We start from the raw sequence: 11082 nt of genomic DNA on the forward strand, positions 1-11082 counted from the left end.
GTCATTCTCATGTCATGCATAAAATAAAAATTCATTTTCTAATAGCCAATGAGAAAATCATTTTGAGGACCATTAAGAACAATAAGAGTAAAATTCAATTTCTGACAGCTTATGAGAAAATTGTTTTGGTGATTACAAATCTAAGTTCATATCTTCCATGAAATTATTATGCCCTTAGTTCATACTGAAATACATGTGGAATGATATAGAGGGCACACAACAAAAGATTCTTTGATCCTTAATCAATCCTTTAATATGCCCTGATATGCTATCCAATGCTAATTCAAATTTCCCTAGGGACTATCTTCCTTTGAAAGAAACAAAAACACCCAATATGATGATTCAAGTTCTAGGCATCCTAGACTTTCTCAAAATGATGGATTTATCCCAAACTCCAACCATCAAACCATATCACAAAAAAATGGTTACACATATTGCAATTTTGTGGCTTTTAGCCTTCTTGCAAACTAAGGCTCTCCTAGCAGTTTTCCTCTGAAACAAGGGCAAGGCTTTGGAATTAGCAACCTTTTGAGATGTATTAAATCTACTCAAATTAAATACTTTCACTTCCCAAATACCAAGTACCAATCTCACTCCTACAACACAAAACACTTGCAAACAACACTTTAGCCTAATTGATCAAGTTAGACTAGGGCTTGATAGAAATGCTTCAAATTAGGTGCATGATATTGATCTAGTAGTTTAGTGACTTTATATAGGAAGAATTTGATTCAATTCATCAAAATACTAGGACCCACAACCTTCCTTTGGTGATAGCACACTCAAACAATTCATTTCTAGGCTAAATACATGCACTTATTTAGCCAAGGGCATCAAATTAAAAATAGTAAACAAGATTTTCCTATCCTAACCTTTTGGAATCATAGATTAAAATTTCCTAAATTTCATTTCACAAAGTGGCATCAAATTCCAATGGTGAATCTGCAAGTTAGGGCCATATCTTTGTTTCCAACCCTTAATTTGAGGGTTTCAGACCTATGCCTAAAGAAATTGTTATAACTTCCTTCAAACACAACCAAATTGACCAAAACCAGATGCAAATGAAATTTAATTCAAAGATCCAACTATATATGCACTTTACTAGATCCATCCAATTCATAAAATGTCATAAAAAATAAAATTACTCTAGAAAAAAAAATTTCATTGATAAAATGTTGTCAAGGTCCGTCCAGTTTGATTCTCCATGATATGGCAAGATGTTGTATGCCTTAAATGTATTCAACCAATTGATTCAAACTAGATTTGGGTGGTAATGAACATTGGGAAGTTGAAATGGTCTTTAATGGAAACTTTTCAAAAAGTTGTATTAGCAACATCTTTGCAAATTGACAACTTTGTGTAAATTGATAATTAATTTGTATTTATTAGACTATAAAACTATAAAAAACCAAAATAAACATATCCTAGTGAACTAAGGACTCATTTAGTTTATAGAATGACCATAAAGATAATTTTCCACACAAAACATAATATAGCAAAATGGTTGGTGCCAAGACACATCCTTATTACATCAACAACCAAATTGGATGGTGCCAAGACACATTGTTATTACATCAACAACCACATGAGAAGACAATTCCTAAATAATGAGATAGGTGCCCTACACCATGGAGTCTACTTGTTTTAAGGAAGGTATAATTTACATATAAATGAAAAGACACTTTATATGAAAAGGAAGATGACATAATTTAGATAAAGACTTACACAAGATGATATAATTAGTATAAAGTTATAGTGAAAATAAAACATCGATCACTAAAAAATATGGAAGTCAAACTTGTTTCTAAGGATTCCAAGAAAAACTTAGAATTTGAGATAATTAAGCATTTTATGCTTGCATCTATCATGATATGACAATGTTAATATCCAAGCAATGTAGCTTAAAAACCACTACCCTTGAGAATGTACAAATATAAATACAATGTTGCCATCACCATATATACTAAATATATTAATCAATTACAAGAATTCACATGCATTACAATGAGAAGTGTAGGGAAGGAAGAAAACTTTATAGAAGGAGGGAGACAATCATAGGGTTTCATATGTCTATAGATTATAAACTGTGGCTTCTCTATCTCCACACATTATTCTAGAAGCTTTACCAAGAGAAGTAGGGAAGATTGTCCAAAAGATGAAGCTTTACTAGGAGAAGTAGACATATTGTGGTAGCCAAATGCATACATTCTAGGGCCCTTCCCTCCACTACTAATAACTCTATTGTTATTTTAATAATGCTATCTACATTGATAATTAAGAACAACATGATCTAAGATCAATAGCCCTTCTCACCTACCTAAAATCTCACACAATCTATGTGGGCTTTCAAATTTTGTGTCACCCCTACAGTCTCATATGTCCATAAGGAAAAGGTTTGTGAGAATATCTAATTGGACCTCCTTGCAAAGTACGTAGCAGATCAGCCCATCTTGTTATTAATTAGTTTAGAAAAATTTATGAGGTCTCAACTTTTTAATTTTTCTAAAAATCACATGCATCAATGAAGCAACCCTTTTTTCTCTAACAATATTTATGATGAAAGAGGAAAAGTGTGTTAAAAATATTATAAAGAAACATCTAGAAAATTTATCAAAATGTCATCTCTAATTCCCCCAACCACCCAAAAAAGTTAAACCAATTTTTTTTTGGTAACCACACAATGAGAATGAGAACCCAAAAACTACAAAAATATATTAATCTAATCTATGGCAGAAGCTAGCCATACCCTCTCCATTTAAGTGCTCAATTTTGGCATTTTACATGCCTAGAGGTACAATATAATCCTTCCTCTCATGCAATCACCCCATGCTTATCCAAGAAAAATGTAACCCTAATTGCATTTGAGCAGTACAATTTATGACACCAATCTTTTCAGGATGACTTCTTGCCATCATTGAGAACAATTGTAGGTGTGAATTGAGTGTGAAAACTCTTTATAAATGATGAGAAAGAATGGGATATGTAATAATGTAAGATCTGGTTTTTTTCTAAAATAGTAATATAGCACCATCTTTTTTATAGGATCATGCTCTTCTTTTCTATTTGATGGAAACATTCTTCTTGAGAGAAAAAAATTAAAAAATACAATCTATTATGAATATTTTGCAAGGGAAGATTTTATAGCACACATTAGACCCTACATTTTAAATCATTAAATCCTTAGAAGACTAGAAATTCCTGTAGTCTAGATGGTTAATGTCTACATATGCATTTCTGCCTTTCCACAATTATTTATCTTTGATAATTGAATGGTATGCTTGAGCTCATGTAATAGAAGAAAATACTCTAGAATATTAAGAGAGAGAAAATGTGTATATTTGTAAGATCATTTTTATCATCTTTGTTGTTAGTTTTGTCAACAATTTTAATAGTTTTTAATAATAATATCACAATGACTCTTTGTGGAAAATAGCTCCTATTTATCATTCAATGACCTTGAGGGGCTTTCTACAGAATGGTTTATAAGACACAATGCTTAGTAAAGGTTTTTCAAATTGGGTTGCATAAGAAAAAAAGAAAAAAACATAAATACACGATACCATTTTGAAATCTTATATAGGTTGAGCATAACTGGTTGAACCTTTTATCAGTGCCAAGAAATGTTGCAAATGTAATTTTTGAGGTACAAGTCAAATCTCTTTTTCCTTTGATGAAGATAATAGCTTGTAATTATTTGAAAATGAAAAATATGTTGACACCTACTATGCTTCTGGACATTACTTAATTTTCTAATAGGTACACCTAATATTTGTTCCTCCAAACCTTTTCTAATCATTGATGTTTTGTATTTTATTTTCCATATTTGTCTTTTATAGAGAATATCAATGTCATATTTGATTCTAATGAATGTAGTAACTACATCTCTAGATGGCCCTATTAATATTTCTATTATTTAGCATAGCTTCTATAATTCAACATAGCATGATGTTGAGTGGAATAACTATAAAAAATAATCAGTGTTCCTTTGGCCTGCATTGGAATAAAATAAGTGACCTTGGATAAGTGTTTTGTACATATTGTCATTTCTTTATTGATTTTATTCACTTATTATTTACTTGTCACTTTCATCCTATGAGAACCATATTCCTTGTTTAGTTGAGTGCTTAGCTATCCTCTAGAATTTTTCAAAATAGTTTTTCACATGGTAATCATTTTATATTTTGAACAATTTTAATATGATAGTTGGTTTATTAATAGTTTTTTTTTTTTTTTTTCCTATGTAATAAGTCATTCATCACCTTTGGTTACCCAATTTTTTTTTGAATTGTACCCATCTCATCTAGAATATGCTAATAAATTTACATACAATGCAAATATACTTTGTTATCATCAGTATTGGAAATATATGCTATTTGTTCTCTTGGGCATCCAAGTGCCCAGATTTGAAAATATTACTGGATGAACTTTCAAGCATGTTTTTTATTTTAACCTTGTGCAATGTCAAAAGTAGTCTTATTTATTTCTTGATCATTCAAATGAGATAGTTTTTTTTTCTTTTGCTAGTTATATTGAAATACAATAACTATAATGTTTAGTTTTTGGAACAAATAGTCTAAGAAAATTTTGAACTAATGATTCAATTCAAGCTACCCACGTTGGTAGATTGGGCTAGCCTTGAAATTGCTCCCCTATAAGGCACACTTATCTTTTGTTAGTCATTGGGTCTTGGAAAGTTAGAATGCTTCTGGCCAATTGTTACCTCTCAACCTCTATGATTCTCACATATAATATCACCATGCAAATCATTGACCTACATTGCCACTATTTAGCCATAGCCAATCAACAACACCTCTTCCAAAATGAAACAACAAGAAATTACTACTTTCATGCCACAAAATTGTTACTATTAGCCAAAAACATTTCTCCACAACTTGAGCTCCATATGGCCATCACAAGACTAAAATAACAAAAAAGTTGATGAATATCCTTTTTCAAGTATTGGAGAGAAAAATACTTAAGCTAAAAATTTGAAGGGTCATAAAAATGGGAAAAGATGCAAAAAACATGCCCTAAATAATTTAATGTAAAAAATTTAGATGTGAAAATGATATTATGTAGTTCCTAAATTTTTTTTCTTTGTGGAAAACTCTCAACAATAAAATTACTCTCAAATCCTTATGAGAAAGAACTCATTTTTTGAATCAAGCAATATGGTCAAAATATTCAAGTTTGGTATTCTTATTTCCTAAATTTATTTGCTAATGTTAATGTGAAAATTGTAGCAATTCTCTATAGATATTTGAGAAAATGAAACAAGAAGGTGTTAAGCTTGATCACGTTATGTTTTTTTGTTCTGCATTAGATTGAAAAGGGATTGTAAGAATTTGGTATAGCTCCGATATGCATGTAAGAATTTTCCTAAGGAAATAATTCAATGCAAGATCAAGAAGCTCAGTAGATAGCACAAGAGAGACAAAATGATGATCAAATGAGAATGGATATTAGATGATTGGATTAATCAGATAATTGGATAAATACAACATAGAAGTGACTTGTATATAAAGGCAATTGATATGAGTAGGAGTCATCAAAGAGATAATCATAGCAACTAAGCACATGTCCACCAAGAATGGATTATCCTCCATTGTGTATGAATGTATGTGCAACAATGAGAGGATAAGAATGCAAAGGTATATCTCATAAAGAGATGTAGTAGACAACATGTGCTCAATTGGAGCATAAACTACTATGTTGTCAACATGAAAAATCATGTGAATATGCAAGCTCCTAGGTGTCTACATGACAACCAATATGCTAATGAATTAACCTAACTAAACTTAAGTAAAGTTTAATTAGTAAATACTTATTTATATCAACACCCCCCCTTAAGTGCAATTTAGGGGAATACACTTAAGCTCACAAAAGCTAGATGATAATGCAATATGGGTCCCAACTACTAGGCCATGTTAGGCACCCATGTACAATATGAAAGTGCAAATGATATGCAATGCAATCTCTCATAAATTGGAGAAAGAGGGAAAACCACAAGGGAAAAACCCTCCCCCAAAAAGAGAGAAGAAAAATAAAGTAAGATGCATGTACATATGAAGTAATTAAGACCCCCACATTATGACATACATCATGCATATATAGTAGAGAATCCCTCCATAAGAAGGAAATAAGGAGAAATGAAATCCTCACATAGTGAATGATCTCCTATAGGAATGATGAGTGCTTGAAGATAAAAGAGAATCCATTACCTACAAACAACATTTCTCCCTTTAGGAAGAAGATACAACAAATAAAAATGCAAGAAGGCTTCCCATTGTGGCTAGGAAGATGGAAGGGGAATCCATATGAATTATGTTATCTGTGAAGTCTAAAGATGTGTCACCATTATTAATAGAAGATGGTGATAGATAAGGAACCAATGGAAACTACTCTGTATAGGAATGTGGATCAAACTCCAAAGACCAAGATGCCTCCTCAAAATAAGTAGGGAGAGAAACAAAGAATCCTTCCCTCAATGTAGAATCTGTACCCATGAAATATGCTCCTAGATCAATTTAGAAGTTGCACCATGAAAACTAAATGATATTCTCCCTTGAGGAAGAAATGGTGGCATGGGTGTACAAAAGAATCCTCCCCAATAAATAGGAGGAACTCTCAAAATGTAATTCAATTTAGGAAACTGCAAAGGAATCTGCAACACGAGTATGATCAACCATGTAATTTGACATCTCAAGTGAAGTTTGAGATTCATGTAAAGCAATGTCTAAAGACTCAAATGTCTTCTCTAGAGTGAAAGGGACCTCCTATAAATTTTGTAAGAAAGTATAAACAATCATTTCAAACTCAAAAGAAAGATCAAGTGGAGAATCATGAGGGTCAAAGTGTTCCCTCACAACAACTAAAGAATGATCATCCTCAATAAAGAGAAGATGTATATCATCAATAGTGTCTCCCATATCCTCAATGTAGGACTCCAAAAATAAATCTACAATGTTTGTCAAGAATTCATCCCAAGGAACTGAGTCTGGAAGACAATCAATATCTTGCTACATTGAATCATGTGAATCCATGACTGTGTGAATACAAGCATCATCAAGAGCAACAATAGATGCAATATCAATAGGAGAATTAGTAGCTACATTTGGAGGTAAATGATATTTTCAAAATGGAGAAACATGTGGATCTACATATATCTTCCAAAGATAGATCCAAATATCATAAAAATCAATTGAATTCATGTCATCAAGTGAATCCATAACCTCCATATCCATATGTAGAAAGAGTGCATGAAAAATGATTGTAATAGTGTCACCCTTGTATGAAAGTCCTTCCACATATGACAATTCATTATTTTCACTAAGATAAGTGAGAACTAATTCACTCCATTGCTTATAGTTCTATGTTGTCAAAGTAATTAAATATTCCTCATCAATGACATACTAATAAATGCAACCCCCCAAAATAGATGCTTTGGCTCTTGATATTTAGTGTGGGTTCAATAGCCATTTGCCAATTTTTAGCCAAAGTGGAACTTTGATTTTTGATATTTAAAACTGAAAATATGAAGCTATATATGACTCAACAAGATAAGACACAAGACCTCTCAAGGATCTAATTAATTACAAGTGCCAAAATAGGCCAAAAAATGACCAATTCTTGAATGTACTATGTTTACTCAAACTTATTCCAAATTGATACCAAATCTAGAAAGTAGACAAAAAATTATGCACTTTCAAAAAATATAGCACTTGAATACGTGTCCATATGAGCCTGAATGAAGCCTCTAAAGTTGTAAAAATTAAGATTGGCAATTTTATGAAAAATTCAGGAACAAAGATCACAAAAAACCTCCACCAATGTGTAGATCATGAAATTCTTCCTTAAAAAAAAAAAAAAAAAAATTACTTGAAAAAATGAGTCCGTTTGAGGGAGATATTGTTGTTTGAAAATCACCTTTGTAATTATTTTTCCTAAATCACCACTGTCACACCTCCAAAAATCAAATCACTCTAGATTTCACCTCAGATGTTCAATTTTGATGAAACAAAAGTTAGTTTTTGACATTTTGAATGTAATACCAATATTTGATTTGCACCAGGAAGCTCCAATCTTGACCTGCAAAAACATCTCTCCAATGGCTATGCAATCAAGCTCCTATGGCTTTGATACCATGTAAGAATTTGGTATAGCTCTGATATTATGTAAGAATTTTCCTAAGGTAATCATTCAACATTAAGATCAAAAAGCTCAGTAGATAGCACAAGAGAGACAAATGATGATCAAATGAGAGTGGATATAAGATGATTGGATTACTTAAATAATTGGATATCAAATAATTAGATGAATACAACATAGAAATGCCTTGTATATAAAAGCAACTGATATAACTAGGATTCAACAAAGAGATAAGCATAAAAACTAAGCACATATCCACTAAGAGTGGATTATCCTCCATTGTGCATGAATTTATGTGCAACAATGAGAGGATAAGAATGCAAAGGTGTATCTCATAAAAATATGTAGCAGACAACATGTGCTCAATTGGAGTACAAACTACTATTTTGTCAACATGATAACTCATGTGAATATGCAAACTCCTCTGTGTCTACATGGAAACTAATATGCTAATGCATTAACTTAAATACACTTAAGTAAAGTGTAATTAGTAAATACTTATTTACACCAATAGGGATCAATGATGCACTAGATAAGCATGTGCATAGGATGGACAAGTCATCACCATTAACCTCCAAAGGAGCAAGTGGCCCATTATTTATTCCCCCTGCTTCATCAAGTCAAAGAGATTCATGTAGTATTGCACTTGCCAAGATAAATTACACAAATGAAGGCAAGATTTTCTCATTTTCACTTCTTTAATTTTAAAAAAAAATTGGTATATGCAACACCTGCAAACTCCTAATTTTATCATCAAAGCAATTGAGGAATCTTGTAGAAAAACTTTTGTTTTGCTAGATCAATCTTGTTGTGAAAAAATTAAGTCATTCAATTTTTCTCAACCTATAATAAAAAATGTGACCTAGCAATAGCTTGATTAAGGTAGATAAAAAACAGTCAATTCCATGTAGTATATCAAATACTCAGTACTTGATTTTGGATGAAAATTGATAATGAAGTACTTTTGTTTACTAGTGACGAATGGTTTGATTATCATTTGTCTAAACCTATAAGGCATTCAAATATTATAAATGTGAAGGAGTTGGGAATATCTACAAGAAGAAAATTAGATATTTTGGATAACATTAGTGTTTACCAAGTAAGAAACTCAAATAATTCTAACTATTGTCAAGAATTGGAAAAATATCTTGAATTTAAGAAGGCTATCTATATCCTATGCACTTCAAATGAGATTGTTAAGTGTGAAAGAGTTTTCATTACAATGAACTATTTGTGGGTAGATTTTAAAATATAAACAAAAGGTGAATCTACACCACTAAGAGTAGTCATTGTGGATTAGCTCACATAAATTCTTCTAACATCTTAGGTAGAGGATATTTAAAGGGATACTATTTGTGTTTTTTCCTTATTGGTAATAAGAGACCAATTTACTATACACAACATTCTGAAAAATGATCCAAAACTCTATTTTACTGCAACTATTCTCAGAAGAAGGAAGATATATGAGGATTCTATTCTTCTCTATCTATTAGAACCCTCATATATATAGTTGAAAAAACTTGACATATTGGAAATTCTTGTAGAAGTAATATATGATGGGAGCTACTATGTTAAGGGACCAATTCATCTTCCATGGACATTGAGTTTTTCAGCAGTGATGATGATTAAATTATTAGTCAATTTGTTTGATTATTTGAGAAATGAATCACATCTTTAGGCTATAGAATATCTCAGTATCCTTCTAGGCCTTTTGGATATCCAATAATATCAAACCTGAATGATAACATTTTCTACATTTTAGGTTCTTGTTGCTTCCTTAAACTAAACATCATAAGCACCAACAAAGAATATTTGATACTAACCTAAAATCTACATTGAAGTTTCAACTATAGAAGTAGTTTGGTAGATGCTTATTTCTTGAGCTCAGTATGATTAATTGATTCTATTAGATAAAGAATGCTTGAGACACAATAACATACTGGAAGTTCTGAGAAAAAGGAGAAACATTGGTAAGGTCATCTGAACTATTTTTTCAATGGGGATACTAGAGATTTATTATTTTGTTAGCATTATGGTTTGTCTTACTACTGCAAACTTGTGATAAATAATTCATGGGTAGGAAGTTTGTTATAAAAAATTTATATTATCTAGAGTTAAAGCCTAATGTTGCTACATACCATAGAAATAATTTTGATCTTTGAGATGACTATAAATAGTTTGTTTCACAACAAAAATGTTGTATAATATTTACAACCTACCTAGATATACTTTAATAATGTGTCATGCTCTTATGAATTTTTCCACTTATCTATGTTCTATTTTCAAATGAAATCCAAATTTAAATGGCATAAAAACTCCTTGCATGTAATTCTTGTTCATTATCTAAGTTGAGAGTAAAAATATTGGAAAGTGAATCATAATAAGATATAATGCTTCCAAATTTTTAGATTAATGTTTGTGTTATTAGACTTAACCTATGTTTCAAAGGTGTTTTAAAGTAATCAAGTGTTTTATGTAGATTGTGGGCCTAGTTCTTTGGCATAATTTAGTCAACTTTTGAGGGATGTAGATCTAACTCCAATGTAGCCTATGTAGCCTTCTTCTGGTCATGGTGCTATGGGATGGAGAAGAAATTCTGACCTTGGTGCTATTGGTGATAATTTGGTTGGCTCAATTGGCAATACTGGAGGAGTACACAATGACATTTAGAATCTCTAGATGCTTGATGCAGCATACCATAAGCTTCCTCAATCCAAAGATTCAAAGTGTTTGAGGAGTTATGTACCTGTATGTAAGATTTCCTTTATAGTAAGAAAAGAAGCTTAAACATATTATTCATATGCATGATATTGAAGATGGACATGATTATATTTTAGGTCTTTTATTTAATTATGTTGTTTCATCATCTATGAAATGTGCAAAAACATGTTGCTATAACACCTACAAGCTTTCCTCAAGTTTAATTTCCTATAT

This window comes from Cupressus sempervirens, chromosome 9, assembly GCF_028749045.1.
Source record: "Cupressus sempervirens isolate cs-2001-9-10 chromosome 9, ASM2874904v1, whole genome shotgun sequence".
NCBI classification, from domain to species: Eukaryota; Viridiplantae; Streptophyta; class Pinopsida; order Cupressales; family Cupressaceae; genus Cupressus; species Cupressus sempervirens.